The sequence below is a fragment of the Dermacentor albipictus genome, chromosome 7 (genome assembly GCF_038994185.2).
Source record: "Dermacentor albipictus isolate Rhodes 1998 colony chromosome 7, USDA_Dalb.pri_finalv2, whole genome shotgun sequence".
Classification (NCBI taxonomy): domain Eukaryota; kingdom Metazoa; phylum Arthropoda; class Arachnida; order Ixodida; family Ixodidae; genus Dermacentor; species Dermacentor albipictus.
The window spans coordinates 58938803-58957945 of NC_091827.1; the positions used below are offsets into that span (position 1 = coordinate 58938803).

General features: G+C 43.3%; 1 long non-coding RNA gene across 1 annotated transcript; it reads left to right on the forward strand.

Moving 5' to 3' along the window:
- The first annotated feature begins 2499 nt into the window (after positions 1–2499).
- Positions 2500–7103, forward strand: LOC139047467 (uncharacterized). The gene is made up of 4 exons (XR_011507161.1): positions 2500–2616; positions 4010–4152; positions 4217–4308; positions 6848–7103. It is a non-coding gene; the product is annotated as an uncharacterized lncRNA (long non-coding RNA).
- The last annotated feature ends 12040 nt before the right edge of the window (positions 7104–19143 follow it).

The following is a 19143-nucleotide window of genomic DNA, read 5'->3' on the forward strand; positions in this document are numbered from 1 at the left end:
GAATGTCTGGAAATTGTGTCCCGTTGCCAGTACGTAGGACAGGCCTAGTGTGAGTGCTGAACTGGTGCTTTGACTATAATTTTGGTGAACTGTAGCGACAAGCCTCATGCATTAATAATAGTCAGAGAACTGAGGTGTTCGTCAGATATATTAGTTCTGTATCTCGGCTCTCTTCTTTTCATTCTGGAAAAAGCTTGCTTATAAATGCAGGTAGGGCCAATAATTGGCATGAACCCACGGGCACATTCGTTGAAATTTAGAAGGCAAAAAATTATTTAGATTGTTTTTGTACTTTTCGTAAGATTTCGTTACTTATAGTTCAAGGGAGCCTTACAGTGCGTCTGTAGTGGGGCTTTTTCAATTAATTAATCTCTGCTAAAGCAAAACCTCAGCACATGAAGTGACGAAGTCGTTCGTTGTGACACAACAAGCCATCCATTTTGCAAAAAACAGCACAGGAAACGAAAAATCACGAGCTAATCAAACACAGAAAGAAGAAGTCTACAAGGAAAAGGTAAAATTCACCAGGGGCCGACAGTTTAATTGTCTCTGCTGAAGCTGCGAGATGAACTAGTAGTGGTGATGGAGACGGCGCTGGGAGTGGAGTAGTGGTGGCGAAGCTAGAGACCGCAGAAGAAAAATCCGTGTCGCCCACAGGATCCAAGGATGCAGCAGGAAGTTGGGCTGTGGCCTCGGGAACATGGGCAGGTGGCCTTGGCACGGCATAGATCTCGACACGGCACACCACGTTCAAAGGCTTCAGCCCTGCACCAGGTGCACAGGCCTTATTTCTCCCACGTCGATCGGCACCTTCCTGCGATCGACGGCAGCATGATTGATAGAAGGGCGAACACGCAATCCGATGGATGAATAGATGAAGACGGTGTGACAACGGTGGTATCACGAGGACTTTATTACAACGAATGCACGACGAAGAATGCACGATCCCGACGCGATGACGGAATTGACAAAGTTAGGTGGATCCCAAGACGATAGCTTGATGACGATGGTGAGACGACGACGGCATGATGGCTGTGTAACGACGATAGCGTGACAAATGACGGTAATGTAAAGGTAGGACGACGAAGTTGAAATAACGATGGGTCGACCACGGCGATATCAAAACGACGGTATGGCAACATGTGCATGACGACGACTGTATGATGGCAACTCAGTGACAGCCATGCCATACAAACGGCATGAGGATTATGGGCTGACGACGTCTGTATGTTGACACTGGCATGACGACGACTGCATAAGGAAGCCCACGTGACCATGACGGTATGACGACAGTCGGCTGAGAAAGCTAGAGTGATGACGATAGAGTGAGCAGGATGGCATCATGACGGCAGTGTGACAACGAAAGCATGACGAATATATAAGAAAGACGGCGCGACAACGACAGCAACGCGACAGTTGAATGACAAAGCGAAAATGAAAACGGTGCAATCACCACGACGGTATCACGACTAAGAGCATCTAGTGGGCCAAGCTATTCGAGAGCGTTGGTCACTGGGTCATTGTACAAGGCGTGATAAGATTGAGTTCACGAAGCTGGAATGACAATAGAATAACCATGAAGGCATGACGACCATGAGCCTAGTGGCTCAATGTATATAGCCTCAAAAAGGCAGAAATAGGCAAAGAATGTCAGTCGTTTAAAGAGATAAGCAAGTACACGTCTCCGTATTGTTGTTCAGAAACAAGTTGCTGTGCAAGCGTTCACGAATACGGCCGATCGGGAATATCTTGTAGTGTTGCGAAGGTGCTGATAATATCATAAGAAGCCAACAAAGACACCAAGGACAACACAGAGGAATTGTACTTACTAATCGAATGAAAGAAATGATAAATTAATCAAAATCAAAGTGGATGAAGAAATAACTTGCCGCAAATGGGGAAGAATCCCACGTCCTTGCATTACGCGCCCGATGCTTTGCCAACTGAGCTACCGCGGCGCCGTTTTCCCATCCACTTTCTGGGCTGTTTCCGTGTTACTACTAGAACTAACTGTGGGATTGTTCGCCAGTGCCACTGTTCACAAAGACTGGCGGCGGACGTGGAACATCCTTTCTGCCGCAGGCGTCATGAGTACGTGACCTTTTTGGATGACAACTGGTCAATAAACCCCCACATGCTGCCTGAAGGCATCAATGTTCCCGGATTCGAGACCCCCGTTATGTAAAGAACTTGAGGAAAGGGGGTTAATCGAGGGGCCCGATGCTTATTAATAATATCAGAAGAAGCCAACAAAGACCCCAAGGACAAGACCGGGGAAATTACTTGTACTTACGAAACGAATTAAACAAATAATAAGCTAATGTAAATTAAAGTGGATGAAAAGACAAACAAAAAGGTGCTGATGCATTTGTGTTCGCACAAAATGTAGTACCAATGAAAGATTGTATTCTTTTATGCATGTGGTAATTACGAATTGTTGCTGGGTCGCAGGCATGAAGCAGCTGAGCGAAGGACATTATCTTCAGCAAAGATAAAGCACACCATACTATCATGAAGCAGTGCCCAGTACTGTAATTTTTTGCATCTGGCGTAGTCGTCACTTTAGTTCAGCTAAGCGGAATTGAAGCTCGGCAGAAGACGCCTGATATAAGACAGGTAAGTATCGCTTCACGCCACATATGACAGGTCAGAATAGGCGCCCTTCGCAGAAGGCTTGTTTAGGCGCAAGGAAACAAATTTTGCGACCGCGTGATTCGAAGTGAGCGCAATGATAGAAATGAAATTATGTTACAGTGTGAAAATACTGCCTTATCTCTTGCCAGCAGTGAAACTGGGCAGTGGCCAGCATAGGTGGTGCAACGTGACAAGCACTGCTTAGGGCTTAAACTATCTGCTAGGCTCTACATACTTCATGACTAGGCAGCGAAAAGCAATGCAGTCATTTTCCTCAGCCTGTCTAATCATTTTCGCGGTCGATCATGTCGAGAATAAGAGGCGAGATTGGGGTGTGAGCAAAAACATGTTCGAAACAAGCTTCTAATCCAGTCGGCACTGGACAACTCTGAAAAGTTGCCTGAGACAAACAGCACTTGAGCGTGGGCTGTGCCTTGGGGCTGACAGAAGGCAGATAAGCTTGTTCATACATGAAATCTGTACGTTTTTTTATGCGAAGCATATTACGAGGGCTCAACCCAGCTCCTCAGGCGCGGCGGTGACCATGAAATCACGTGACACCGTGACGTCACGACAGAGGAGAAGTGGCTTTGGCTCAACTCTTGCAAGACGGGCTGGGTGGGAATCGAACCAGGGTCTCCGGAGTGTGGGACGGAGACGCTACCACTGAGCCACGAGTACAACGCTTCAAAGCGGTACAAAAGCGCCTCTAGTGAATGCGGTGTTGCCTTAGAAACGCGCTGTTTCTAAGGCGTGCGTCTCTTGCTCAGGCGCACATTTCGTTGCCGCGCCGAACGCTGCTTTGCTCGACGCTCACCGCGTCCAATGCGGGGCGCGTAGTCGCTGCCCTGTAGCCCATTGTCTTACACCCCTTGGCGGGTCGACGGGAACGCTGTCGCGTTCCACTCTTGAAGGCGAAGAAGTAATGCATGAGTTGTTTCTTCGTCTAGCCGAACCAAATATAGCCAAGCAACAGCAGTTCACCAGGCTAAACAGTGGTTCAACAACTAAAATAAAGGCTAGTATGCTTCGCATCCTGGGCTTAACCTTACCTAAGCCACAGCCATTTTTTTCTCGCAGTTAATCTCCGGCATGGTAACGAAGAATTAATGAAGTGAGAGGGGCTCATGCGCACGATTTTCTTCACTGCTGTTATATCTTGCGTGTACTCGGAAACATCCCGCTGTCAATCAGCACTTGTCTTTACTGCTTTGTCGTTCGTGACAGGTTCCATTTCAGCACTGATTAGGTTTGAGAACTGTTCAATTAGCATTGATGAAGTCAAGATAATAAAACGTTAGGCGTATCCCTACTGAAGTTTCTCGCTTGATTCTATCTCTGACATGCTCAGTTTTTACTTTCGCATTATATGCAGTTTCTCAATGGTGCTCAACCAATATGGGTGCGCTCGACGACCACGGGACGAGGTCCTGACTGTATGGTGGACATCATCGACAAAGTAGACGGAACTCACGTGCTGCTTCGCAGATTTATTGGTTACACTAAATTAATAATGAGGTAGCGTTTAAGGTATTCTGAAAAGTGCAATTCTGCAGTAACCGAATAATAATTTTTTTTGCAGTAACTTCCAGAAGTTTCTTGAGGGACATCTTGGATCGAGTAGCGGTGGTCCCAGAAGTGCAAGCTTGGATGTAATGAACGTCAGTCAACGGGGTAAGCTGAGAGCACTGTATATCGTAATCATTTTTTGAAGTGCACAAAACGAGCTTCACAATGTTGTCTTGCTCGTTAAGTGTACCTATCATCCACACACAGAAAATTGCATCGCACAATATCTGCGACAAGTCCCTGCATAAATGTTCACATGAACCATCGACCAAGCGAACAGAAAACAATTTTCCGCAAGAACGACAAGTTTCGTGAGCGGCACTAAGATCGTATGCCGGTGTAATCTTTCATCCCCACTAGAGCGGAGTTGTCGAAGCAGAACATGTTTTTGGAAAATTAGCCTGACACCATTCAGTGCCTTGACTTTGTGGAATGACGCTTTTGTAGGATTTTTGAGAAGATACTATGTGCGTACCTACTGAAATACAAGAGAGGTTATCGAAGTCATGAGATATGGTAAGATATTTACTGGATTGAGAAACTCGTGCGTCTACTGCCACAGTGACGTTCCTCATAAAAGACGCCCTCAACACAAAAGGCATTCTCGCGCTGCTTTAGGATATGCAGAATGAGTGACAGACTTTAAATTCGTTTGGGCTATATCGCACCCATGGGCAGGTTTATTTAGGTTTTATCTGAGCTCGTGTCATGTTCTATCATCATCTTAACACTCTTTACTCCTTACTCCAGATTAGGGCATCGAATCCGTCTATGCACTGGCTAACATTTATGTTTTTTTCTCTGATTTTCTCCTCCTTCTACAGATTAAAGAATGTAAATGGTAGCATCTTCGTATTGTAAGAAAAAATGTGTGACATCGAATAAGCACTCGTTTTCAGCGTGAGGAAAGGGGCATTGGTAATAATGAGGTAGAAAACAATGTAGGCGAAGTCCGCATGTCAGTGCCAAGTGCTAGAAGATGTTTGCAAGAATCAGTAGTGAATGTGTATAAAGTTGAAAGACTATACTGATTGGTGAAATCCACAGCAAACAATTTCATAGAAAGTTGACTGAAGCAATTGATTTAGTTGCGGTGTAGGCCACATCACTAAATTGTGCATTGAATTCATGGAAGCATTTAAATAGGCTAAAATAGTCAATGTGAATTATGTCCGTTTATCTGGTTATGGAAACATCATAACATTACGAACAGGTGCCGCTCCTACAAGCCAGGAAAAAATATTATATATGAGCCCCAAAAACGGCTGTGGCGTTTTCGAAGTTCAAGATCTAATAAATGGTGAGTATCGGAGCTAATTCGCTGTATATACGAGAAATATGTCGTGCAGTAAAGGAAAACCTAATACCTCTTATTTCTTCTCGTGAAATAAACGCATATGAATATTAACGCGATTATTCTTTGCCTACTTAGAGCGCTTTGATCTGTCTATGTATGTATGTATGTATGTATGTATGTATGTATGTATGTATGTATGTATGTATGTATGTATGTATGTATGTATGTATGTATGTATGTATGTATGTATGTATGTATGTACGTATGTACGTATGTACGTATGTATGTATGTATGTATGTATGTATGTATGTATGTATGTATGCATGTATGTATGTATGTATGTATGTATGTATGTATGTATGTATGTATGTATGTATGTATGTATGTATGTATGTATGTATGTATGTATGTATGTATGTATGTATGTATGTATGTATGTATGTATGTATGTATGTATCTATCTATCTATCTATCTATCTATCTATCTATCTATCTATCTATCTATCTATCTATCTATCTATCTATCTATCTATCTATCTATCTATCTATCTATCTATCTATCTATCTATTTAAAGCAGGAATGCTTCTTTTCGCTGTCTCTCTCTGTTGGGAGAATCAGACGCTGTTGTTAGGAAGCAGCGCTTCTGGTCAAACACGCTGACGCAGTCTCTGGAAATGCCGCACCTCTCGTCACAGTGTCGTCTGCCAACAGAGGCGGTCGCATCGGCTGCGGGGTGTTCCGAGTGGGCCCCTAGAAGAGGGCCACTGATTGGCTCCCGCGTACGGGTGAGGAATGCCGGATTGCAGGTCGCCACACAGTACAGTTTAATTGCACACAAAACGACATCCCAAAAGCATGCTGAAGGCATTCTTCGATAACAACCGGGGTTGATTTCTCGTTTTCTTTGTGCGTGTTATTTTACATCTAGCGCCATTAGAACCCAACATTCGCTCACAAATGCAACACATTTCGTTCAGATAAGTCAAGCGGTTGTCGCGTAAAAACATTTCTCCCTTTTAAATGTATTTGAATAGAGAAATCGGAGTTGACCTCGTATTAAAGGCTTCCTCTTCAGAGGGGGGTTTAACTCGGTGACAAAGCTGATGAGGTACGTGCTCAGGAGCGCAACGGCACCACGCAGCCACCATGGAGGGTGAATTAAAGAGGAGATAGGTTCCTTTCGAGGCTCGCAGAATGAATGGCGGTCACTGAATACCACAAGCTATGTCGAATTACTTGAGAAGCCAAGTTCACAGTGTGCGAATACTAGGAATCAACAGTAGTAGAAGTGTTGTTGGCATCTTTTGAAGCTTAATGAGTTGTTCTATCTGCTCTTTTTCGGCAGGGGCGAGTCGCACTTATGAGCTACGCTCGAAAAATTCCCTAGACAAGGAAGCCGAGGACGTGGATTGTTCGGTGGTGTACAAAAAGACCACGAAAGGCAAAGCAAGAAATATTTCTCGTGATCCCGCTTGTGAAGATATACTCAAAGGAAATGATAATCTTATGCATTCTATCAGCATGGACGGAGGATCAGTGGGCTTTTATAGAATTATGGTAGGAGGATATCCTTTTAACCCTGCTACCGCCTTTCTTGAATATTTCGCCATGATACCAGTTTTACGCCCAGCATGGCAAGTTTGAGACGAACATGAACTGCCTTTCCTCTATCCTGGGCAAATGGACTACTGTATTGTTTGTGAACACATATACGTTCTTGTAGATAAGTCGAAAATAAAATATTTATATTACCAGGTTTGCGGACTTTATTCCTGTTGAGAAATATCTTGATGCGATTAGCATATCTATCTATCTATCTATCTATCTATCTATCTATCTATCTATCTATCTATCTATCTATCTATCTATCTATCTATCTATCTATCTATCTATCTATCTATCTATCTATCTATCTATCTATCTATCTATCTATCTATCTATCTATCTATCTATCTATCTATCTATCTATCTATCTATCTATCTATCTATCTATCTATCTATCTATCTATCTATCTATCTATCTATCTATCTATCTATCTATCTATCTATCTATCTATCTATCTATCTATCTATCTATCTATCTATCTGTCTATCTGTCTGTCTGTCTGTCTGTCTGTCTGTCTGTCTGTCTGTCTGTCTGTCTGTCTGTCTGTCTGTCTGTCTGTCTGTCTGTCTGTCTGTCTGTCTGTCTGTCTGTCTGTCTACGTTTTCGCCTGTTTCTAACCGCTTTCCCTAAAGCCCCAAACATAAAAGAAATTCTTTAAAAATTTGTCTCATGCAGATCAGAACCTCTCCTTTTCTGGTTCTGGTGCTAATCAGAAACTCACGGGACACGGCTTCCTCGGGCGCAGCAGTAAGACATTTAGCACACTGGGGATGCGCCCCTCTTCATAGAAACTCATTCACTCAGCTTGGGTCACAGGAAATGGGCCATTCTTCAGTTACGCTAGTGGTTCGTCTTTCTTCGTCTGGCGAGGCCCTGGTCAACCACGGGAGTGAAATAACTTCATTGGACATCCGGCGAGGACGCGAACGTAGCGCTCACCCGGCTAGTCCTACGTGGGGGCCGGTAGGTGCAGCCCACCGGCCCTGTCGCGGGCACGCCGGACAGCCAGGATTTGTTTTGCGAGAGCGGGACACACAGGAGGGAGTCACAGAAGCGAGTCCCACTCCTCCTCGCTAAACGTGGGGTATCTGGACCCGCACTCCCAGAGCATGTGGGCTAGAGTGGAGGTCTGCCGGCAGGACGGGCCGGCGTCGTCGCGCGATGTGTGCAGATATAGGCTGAGAAGGAAGAGGAATGGACGGTGGGTGAATCCGCCCTTGGTTATGTTGCAGCCGCTGAAATAACGTCCCCAAGTTTTTAACTGCCGTTTATAGCCGACAGGTAATGGTGACCTGCACATCTAACAAGATCTGCAATGGAACCAACGGGTGACCACAGATGCCAGCAACTCCACCCGTACCACCCCTGAAACCAGCTATGAACCTGCCGCGAGTGTGTCAGGAGGTACAGTACTTGTAGCGCATAGTCCCAACTCATGTCTGGCACATTTCCGGTCCTATTCAGGTAGTTCTTGAACCACAGAGGGTCGCTCACACTGCAAATAAATCCGAAATGTTTATCCAGAAAGTATCGTTGCAACTTGGCATTCGCACCTTTGAAGTCATTCAGTCGGTCCATCCGGTACTTCTTCCGCCGTATTGGTGCCCGGGTTCGCGATTGTCGTTTTCGTTTAGCATCGCGAGAGCGTTCTTCGTCGGCGGTCGTTTGGCGCCGGCGACGTCGATATTCTCGTTGCTGTTCCCTCCGGCACTCGTCTTACGCATGTTGCCCTTCGGGTGTAGGAACTATAGGTGTCCTCCCCATCGATAACGCAGCTCTTGAATGGCTCACACCTTCTTAATCAATGGCTTATAACTCCGTAGAAGCGGCCTCCCAATTACACGAGAGAAGTGAATTCTATGCTGGAATAGTGAGCGGCAATGGAGCACGCTGTGCAAGACAACGACGCTCGCGCCACTGCTGATGATGAAAGTTTTTTGCACAACGGAGCCACCTGCGGATGAAGATGATGACGACCAACGCGCGAGCCGTGGCACTAGCGCGTTTGCCCCGTTGGTGCCAATAATTTTTAAGTCCTTCTCGAAAAATGTACACGAAACATTTTTTGAAAAACATCTGTTCTTACCCGTGTGCTTGGGACCTCTTTGGGTCCCACGTGTGACAAGAATACTTCAAGGGCGCGTTACAGGTTTCCGAGCCCACAGGGGTATGTGCATTGAGCTTGGACCTTTCGTGCACTATCACCAGGATCCGCCCACATGATGATTGCTTCCGGTTGACCGACGTCGAAAAAGTTATGGAAGGCTAGTCACACACAGCTTTCACTGTAAAAAATTACGGCAAAAGCCATTTCATGATGGCTGTTGACACCTACTGCTGAAGTCCCGTTTATTTCAAATGTGCAGTGTCCATTCTGAAACTCGTTGCTTTGCCTATATGCGATATACATTGTCTCCGGTATCAGCCTACTTTGACAAGGTCGCCCTTGAGCATGACAGCATGGCTACGACAGTAAAATGCTTGATGCTTTCCAGCACACTTTTGGTGTTGCTTTTCAGCACGCGTTTTGTGCTGATCTGCGTAATTCTACCAGATGCCCACTAATTCCGAGTTAGCGAAAGAACTTGAGCTTCTCCGTTCTGAAGTCGCAGAAATGCGTCAAGATCTTAGTGTGTTTAATGAATTGTACTAATCTGTAAAAGCAAGAAATGACAACCTTCTCCAAGGAAACAAATCCTTGAGAGACGATAATAAGTATTTGATTGAGAGTAACAAAAGCCTTTCACAACGACTAGCCGACCTTGAGCAGTATCCCAGGCAAAACAACGTAGAAATTAAAGGTATTCCAAAGACTGAAGGAGAAAGCTGCCTAGCAATAATCCAGGATTTAGGTGACAAGATTGGGGGCCCTGTCACTGCTGGTAACGTTACCATTGTGCACCGCGTGCCTGCCAAACAAGCAACCAACATTATCGCGTTGTTCTGCTCGCGAACAAAAAAGGCTGACTTTGCTTCCAAAGCACGAAAGCAAGACTCACAACAACTGCAATAGGGCTATCACATAAACCACCCACTTCTAATTTTGTTAATGATCACCTCACGCCCGATAATAAGCGGCTTTTTTGTAGAGGCGCTAGAGCTTAAGAAGTCTAAATGATGGAAATTTCTGTGGAGCGGTAACGGTGCCATTAAGGCCAAAAAGCCGGAAAACAGCCGTGTTCATAGCATATGTAGTGCGAATGATTTGTCAGTCTTCAAATAATATCTTCCTTGCTTGCATTAACGTCAAGTTCATCAGGGCTGACTCAGTTTTTACTCTTGATGAAGCGAACGCTCTATTTAAGGAAAAACTACCCACTTTATCCCTAATACATTGGAACATTCGCAGTATTCGTAAGCATCATGATGCTTACGAATACTGCGGATGTTTGCAGTATTCGTACTGCGGATGATCGCTCTTCTTTGCAGTGTTGATCATGCGTTCTCTTTCGTATGCTTATGTGAAACGTGGTTATCATCTAATGACGGGAATCTATACCCTCTTTCTGGCTACAATTCTGAATATTATCATCGTGAAGGTTATCGTAGTGGCGGTTCTGCCATATTAGTGAAATCTTTATTCTCATATAAACATCGCCATCATCTTTTTTTTTCGTCATTGCCTCTGTGAATCAGTATGGCTAGAAGTAGAAAGTAATATATTGCAGCTGCCTACCAAACGTAACATCATAATTGCATGCATTTATCGTTCACCTTCTTCCTCTTACATCGAGTTTTGTAAAGAATTCGAGCAGTTACTAAACGCAGTCACATATGACAACAAGGATATTGTGATATGTGGTGACATTAACGTCAAGATTATCAGCCATGACAGTCAATGCAGCTCTGAGTACGTACTTACCTTAGCTGTGGTCTCTCCTCCAAAATTACAGCTCCACCCAGGTGCGAAATAGGTGGACCTAATACCTTAATTGACCATGTACTGTCTAGCATACCTACAAATCTTAGCACAGCTGGAATTGTGGAATATGCCGTAACAGATCATTCACCTATATTTTTTTTGCATAGGTTCCGTAACGCCTTCTCAAGCAGCAAAATATGTCAAGACCTTCTTTGATTCTAATAAATTCACTCGTATGATTCGTGCAATTGACTGGGCTGACTTGCTTGAAGAGCAATGTGGCGAAAGGGCTTTTGAATCTTCTTTTGCAAAAATATCCGAATGCTCTAACTTATGTACAAGTAACACTACTGTGACGCGATGGTTTAACTCGCCAAGAAAGCCTTGGATTAGCGATTCTTTATTACGGTGCAATAAAAGAAGAGATAATCTTCATAAGAAACTTAAAGTCCAGCCATTCAATAATGCGTTGCGATGGCGCGGCCACACATATTCAAATGTTCTAACAGCCACTTTGAAAAATGCCAAGCGTAAATACTACGAAAAAAATAAAAAAATGGAAGTTTTACCAGACGAAACTGGCAGGTTATTAAAAAATTCTCAAACATTAGTACAACTAAAAATCACATATCGTGCTTGAACCGCGATTCTGCTAATATTACTGACCATTTAGTATTGCAGATGGTAGTCAGCCTGATTGAACGTTGCTTAGTTTTCCGCGCTGTTTTCATTCCTTTTACCTGTTCGCCACAACATCGCTAGAAGCATGTAACATTATCAATTCTCTTAAAATAACCGGTCCAGGCGTCGACTTGATACGCCCCTCCAGCATTAAGCTTGTGTATAGCGAAATCTCACCTGCTTTAGCACATATAGCAAACGGAATATGAATAGATGGTATCTTTCCAAATCGCCTCAAGACAGGTAAAATAATCCCAGTATTTCAAAAACGGTGACCATAAGTGCATGAGTAATTATAGTCCTATCTGCATTTTGTCTTTCTTTAGTAAAGTGATCGAAAAACTAATACATGATCCCTTAACTAAATACTTATCCAAATTTATTCTTTAAGTTTCTGATCAATTTGGTTTTCGTGACAATTGTTCAACTGAACTAGCTCTTAATACTTTTATTGACAGGGTTAAATTAGCCATCGATCAAGGCCTCTTAGTCGGGGCTCCCTTTATTGATTTTACTAAGGCGTCTGATACAGTTAACCACCGTATACATTTAAGTAAACTTGAATTGTTTGGCATATCTGGGCCGCGTTTACAATTAATTTGCAACTGCCTAATTGACCGACGATATATAGTCGAAGTTAATGGTGTCTTCTCCTCATCAAAAATTGTAAATACAGGCGTCCCTCAGGGATCAATACTTGGGCCATTTTTATTTCTCATATTCATTAATGACTTGCCAGAAATATTAACACATACGCACCGTCTTCTTTATGCTGATGACACCACTATTTTTGCTTCCGGTAACAATTTATTCGCATTGCAGGATAAACTTAACGCTCACCTAGCGAAGGTTCATTCATGATGTGTAAAAAACAAGCTAACCATTAACCTATCTGAGACCACACTCATGGTATTCCATTCTTCAAAAACTTTGCATATTGACTCTATTGTAGTATCTCTAAATCATAATCTATTTGCAAGATTAACGTCTACTAAATTTCTTGGTATAGTTCTAGAAAAGAACCTTAAGTTCGAGTGCCATATTCAATCACTTATTCGAAAATCTCATTTAGTATTCACATCATCACAAAAACTCCCTCCTTTTTTTAGCAAACCATTCTCATGTCTTTATATTACGCGTATATACATAGTCATCTCTCATACTGCCTGTCATATTAGGGTGATACACATCTTCATCAGCTAGAAGTTTTGCAAAAGCAGGCATTACGATTAATTGCAGTCCAGTCGCACAAATCTCCCTCGGCTCCCATATTCCGTACCCTAAAGTTTTACCTTAACTGATGTTATTTATTCAATCATAAGCTGTCACTACTTATGTTTCCTCTAATCAATACCGTGTTTAATATTCCAGGTTTTACTCGCTCTAGCCTCATCAAGAATAACAACACAAGATTTTCAGCACAACTCAATGTTCTCCTTTCAAAAGCAAGAACTAATTATAGGAAATTTACCGTCGCGTTTTCAGGCATTTTTGTTTGAAATTCGATACCATCTGATATGAAGTCATATACATTATTATCGTTCAAGCGTAGATCGAAGGAGCATTTCATGAACACATTATCTGACGCATAGTATAATTTAATGAACCTAGAATTAGTTAGATTTTGTTCTGCTTTACCATTATGCAATGTATTGTTCAACTACCCAGTCACTGAATTTTGCCTATAAATAATACTTCTCCTTGTTGTTAGCTTTACGTGCCATTTATCCTCGTTTGAATTTCCGCAGGTTATTTTTAAGATTTCTTCAATAATTTTTCTTCTTTTTACCTGTGTGATTATAATTCTGATAATTTTAATAGATTTTTTTTCTCTCCTACCGTTTATTTCTGACGATAATGTAGAAATTGTGTAATATATGACATGAATCAATGTTTGTCACGATCCTACTATCGCCTTTTATGTCTTGTTAGGAGGTCCCCCCGACAGTTGTTACTTCGGGACCTCCGAATGTGTACTTATACCCATCTTGTATTTGATTTCGTCAAAAAATAAATATTGATTGATTGATCACGACGCAGTGATGAAGATGGAACTACAGTGCGAATGAGGTCAATGGAACAACAAGGGTGGCATGAATTCGACGGCGTGAAGATGACGGCACGAAAGAAATTGGATGACTATGCTTGAGTGACGACAGCCAGGTGGTGAAGCTGGAATGAGTACGATGGTGTGGCCACGACGGCATTGCAATGGATGCACGGCAGTGACTATCTGACGATGACGCAATGACGGGGCAGATACGACCAATGCCAGTATTACAGTAAGACTAAGGAAACAGCAAACATGGACGCCGCATGAAATCAGTGAGAACAAAAGTTGACATAAGACGAGCTAAGATGTATGCACTGAAAGATAAGCAGGGTAATATCATCAGCAATGTTGAAGAATAGTAAAAGCACCGGAAGAATTCTATACTGACCTGTACAGTACCCAGATCAGCCACGATACCTCCATTCGAAGTAGTAATGAACAGGTTACAGAGGCTCCTTCTATAACTAGCGATGAAGTTAGAAGGGCTTTGCAAGCAACAGGAGATGATGGAATAACAATCGATTTAATCAAAGATGGTGAAGATACGCTTAAGAGCTTCATGTTCTTTATACGAAATAACTCAGCATTTCAAGGGTTCCACAGAACTGCAAGAATGCCAACATTATACTAATCCAGAAAAAGGGAGACGTTAAAGAATTGGAAAATATCTCAGCAACTTTCGGCTTAGAGATGGCATTGTCCTGTTCAGCAACGCTGCGGACCAGTTACTAGAAATGATTGAGGACCTTAACAGACAGAGTGTAAGAGTGGGGTTGAAGATTAATGGGCAGAAAAGAAAGACAATGATCAATAGCCGGGCAAGGAAACAAGAGTTCAAGATCGCCAGTCAGCCTCTAGAGTATGTGAAGGAGTACGTTTACCTAGGTCAATTACTCACAAGGGACGGTGATCACGACACGGAAACTTACAGAAGAATGAAAAATTGGTAGGAGCGCATACGGCAGACATTGTCAGATCCTGACTGGAAGCTTACCACTGTCATTGAAAAGTAAGGTGTACAAGCAATGCATTCTACCGGTGGTAATATATGGGACATATACTTGGAGATTAACAAACAAGCTCTGGAACAAGCTGAGGACCGCGCGAAAAGCGATGAACGAAGAATGCTAGGCGTAACGTTAAGTGACAGGAAGAAAGCGGTTGGGATCAGAGAGCAAACTGGGATAGCTCATATTCGAATTGATATTAAGAGAAAGAACAGGAGCTGGGCAGGCCATGTAATGCGTAGGTTAGATAACCGGTTGACCATGTCGGTTACAGGATGGGGGCCAAGAGAAGGGAAGCGCAGTCGAGGACAGCAGAAGACTAGGTGAGGTGAAGAAATTAGCAAGTTTGCAGGAGCTAGTTGGAATCGGTTGGCGCAGGACAGGGGTGATTGGGGATGGCAGGGTGAAGCCTTCGTCTTGCAGTGCAGTTAAGATATTCTGATGATGACGATAACTTCGAAGTAAAAACGACATGTTTTTGAGCCGATATTTTCAACCGCAACCTCAGTGTTAAAAAAAAAAAACTGTTTAATTCCTTGGCCCTGCTGGCCTCGCTCACATACCTGCACTGCGTTCTTCCAGTTGCCAACAAGCGTGATGCCTATATTTTTTTGTGGGGTCTCTTTTTCAAAGAAAGCGATTGTCTATCACAGATGGCTTACGCGTATCTTGCTTTCTTATTTTTAGTAATGCATACGACAAACCACAACCGATAACGTATGCTGTATTCAAACTTGAATTTATGCAGTGGCCTGTGCACTGCGTTGAATATAAATTCGAATTGTGCCCGAAGTCTACTGCGGTAAAATCTGCGTAAGTGCCAGGGACCTTGCTTCTTACAGTATTTAAATATGAAAAAAACCCCGATGTATAAGGGAAGGCGTTAATGTGCTAGACTTTAGGGCGTCTGGACAGAAAATCAAATATGTATTCTCTCCGAATTTTAACTAGGCAGTAGCAGGATCTTGTGTATAGGAAAGCTAGGCCAGAACTTCTTGAGACCTTTGCATAATGTAAGATGACGTCATTCACAAAGATTAATGGCCTATATAATTCTTGTCTATTTAGGGTATTGTTGCTTGAAGCGGGAGAACTTCACTTTATGTATGAGGTCATGTCCAGATGCGCTTCGTTGTTCTTTAAACGATAAAATTGTGACTTATTTCACTTGATGAAAAGACGTAGCCTAGAGACACAAAAAAAAGGACACCACGGGAGCGTCATGTCTCTCCCCTACTATTTTTATAACGTAGAAGGTGCTAGTACAACCTTTACGGTATATACCATCTAAATGCTACAATAACTTCTTACCAGAGATTGCTTTTCTGTGGATGCTTACGAAGTCTTATAATAAAGGTTATCAATATTGAGGTTCCCACCCATACTCTAGATTGTCGAAACAGTTTCGAAAGGAAATAAATTTTACCACACCAAAATCAGCTAGTTTCTGTCTGGGCATCGTTTAAGACCAGATGGCTTTTTCCCATGGCATTTGCCCTTCTTTGACAAGTGACGAGTGCCTGTGGACGCCTTGTCATGTTTTGTATTGTCGTGGTCGTTTGTATAGTACCGTCATCTATATAAAAAGAATTGAGTCGAAAATTAACCATTGCAAGCTTGATGCTTGCGGCTAACACCTGAAAAGCTTCGGTTTAATGCCCATCCTGGTAATTTTTAGACGAAGCTGGAAGAAAACAAGCGCCTCGAACAAGCGCCCAAATAAATTTGTGTTTCTTCTCAAGTTTAAGTGAAACTGACGATGAATATTGCACTGGGCGCAGGGTGTTATCTTACGGTAGTGTTCAAATCAAACTATGCATAGTCTTGAATTAAGTGTAGTTTTGTTCGACAGCCACATGGCTCTGATTCCATTAAACCAATTTTTTATAAGGCTGCAACGACACAAAGAGATGCCAATCGGGAAGCAATAACGTTCAGAAAAGAGTAGAAAACACGGAAATATGCATAGAAAGGACAACGGAAACGCGGAATATCAAAGGAAAGCCTCAAAGACTCGCTGAAATTGCATGCATTGTTCCTGCTTCCAAGTAGTAATGAACAACTGCACAGGCGAATTCCTTCCCGAAAAAATGTGCCATGTCTGGGGACTTTTCTAGAAGCTTTGTTCATCTAGTTGAAATACTTTATAGTGCACAAAAAGAGAGGGTGTCTTCACACAAGTCGGGAATCTGTACAAGTTCGTCAGTTACTATAGCTCAAAGATGGGCTAGTTGGTCGCTGCTATTGCTGAATATAAATTCAGCGCTAGGGAACGATGAAGACAGAACCATAAAATTCCAAATACCACTGAACGGAGAAAGTTGCATTAAGCCTGTGTCAACTCACACTACTCACGGCAAAAAAATACAGTAGTCCTTTATAGCCAGTCATCGCTACTTCAAATTGATTATTTTATTTATTTATTTAATACATACTGCAGACCTTTCGGTCTAAGCAGTTGGCCAATAGAATGCATACAAATAAAAGAGAACAAATTAGAAACAAGTAAATACAAATTTCTACAATTTTTAATCACACAGTGTCTGTAAACTGTCATCCCAGTCTGATACTGTTCTGAGAAAAAAAGGAAACTTAAACGTGTCAGTTCGAGCATAATAGGGTGTTAGTGAGTCCGGATGATGCTGTCTTGTGTGCCATGTTATTGCAGGCGTTATGTAAGTCGATGGTTTAATTTCAAGCCTGTTGTTGAGAAGAAGGGAAAGGAATTCAAGCCTTAGCAGCTTTCGGAGTGATTCAAGAGTAAGAATGGAATTTTCTGCCATAATTTTAGAGGGACAGTCCAGTCTTGCGAATTTATTAAATATAAATTCGCAAGACTGGACTCTCCCTCTAAAATTATTTAGTGCATGGAAAATAAAGTGCGTGTAAGCGTGCACCATCATAAAGCCCCATTCCAGTGGTAAAGCACCAGCGACTCGAAAAGGACACAGTATAAAGCATTACCTCAGATGCACGTTTCATCTATAGTGTAAACTAGCTGCCTAGACACTTCCGATTCTTAGGTTATCCCTAGCATGAAATTTGACGCGCGGGCACATAAAAAGAGTTTTGCTTTCACAACCATAACTTTAGAGCAGTGCCTTTCTCCCTGCCGCTGCCTACGCAGTCTCTGATGGATGCCTCCTTCACAGCTGGAGAGCAGTGGATGCCACCATGAGCAGTGTACGACTAGCCGTAGACATCGGATAACACGATATCTGACCACTTATCAGCCCATTTGAATCGCGGAGCGCAACCACAGACCCCTTGCCTAGAACCTGTGTTCCGGTGCCTGACAGAAGCATCAAGCAGGTACTTTCTGACCTACGGGAGGAAAGAAAGTCTCACGTCATTTTTCATACCTCATACCTTAACCTCATATCAGCGGGCTTCTCTGAACGCCATGCTTCTTGAAATGTGCATGACTGGCTTCTGTCAAAGTCTTAATGCAAAAGACGACATCCTCTACATGGTGAGGCACGTCGGGCACCAACATCCTCACGGTTTTCTTCACTTGCAATTTCCATTGTCGTATCAAGGCTTATCAATTCGGTGTGCTAGTGGACATGGGAGTCACAGGCCATCCTTTACGTTTCATAAACACATTAATGAATCATCGGCAGATGAAGGCAAACTTAGGGACGGCGCGGAATACTTTCAAAGAAAATTCCTGAAGTGCCCCACGAAGAAGTGCATGTCGCCGATGCTTTTAATATTGCCTCGGCGACATTAGCAAATTCCTTGACGAATACTTTCAAAACATTAGTACACGTATCAATATCTACAGATCATATCTGCCTTCTGCCTGCCGGGTAGCCAGCACAAGGGTCTGACAGTGATTGCTCAGAGGATAGTTATGTTGGCACACGCCCACCTCTCATCTTCAGTTTTAACCATATCAGTGGACAAGTCTTGTTTTGTACTGCTTCCTAGGCTGCAGCGAAGAGCAACGCGGATGAAGATCAGCCTTGGAAGCAAACCAATCAAACAAGCTAATCACGCCCGATCTGTCTGTCTGTCTGTCTGTCTGTCTGTCTGTCTGTCCGTCCGTCCGTCCGTCCGCCCGTCCGTCCGTCCGTCCGTCCGTCCGTCCGTCCGTCCGTCCGTCCGTCCGTCCGTCCGTCTGTCTGTCTGTCTGTCTGTCCGTCCGTCTGTCTGTCTGTCTGTCTGTCTGTCTGTCTGTCTGTCTGTCTGTCTGTCTGTCTGTCTGTCTGTCTGTCTGTCTGCCTGCCTGCCTGCCTGCCTGCCTGCCTGCCTGCCTGTCTGTCTGTCTGTCTGTCTGTCTGTCTGTCTGTCTGTCTGTCTGTCTGTCTGTCTGTCTGTCTGTCTGTCTGTCTGCCTGCCTGCCTGCCTGCCTGCCTGCCTGCCTGTCTGTCTGTCTGTCTGTCTGTCTGTCTGTCTGTCTGTCTGTCTGTCTGTCTGTCTGTCTGTC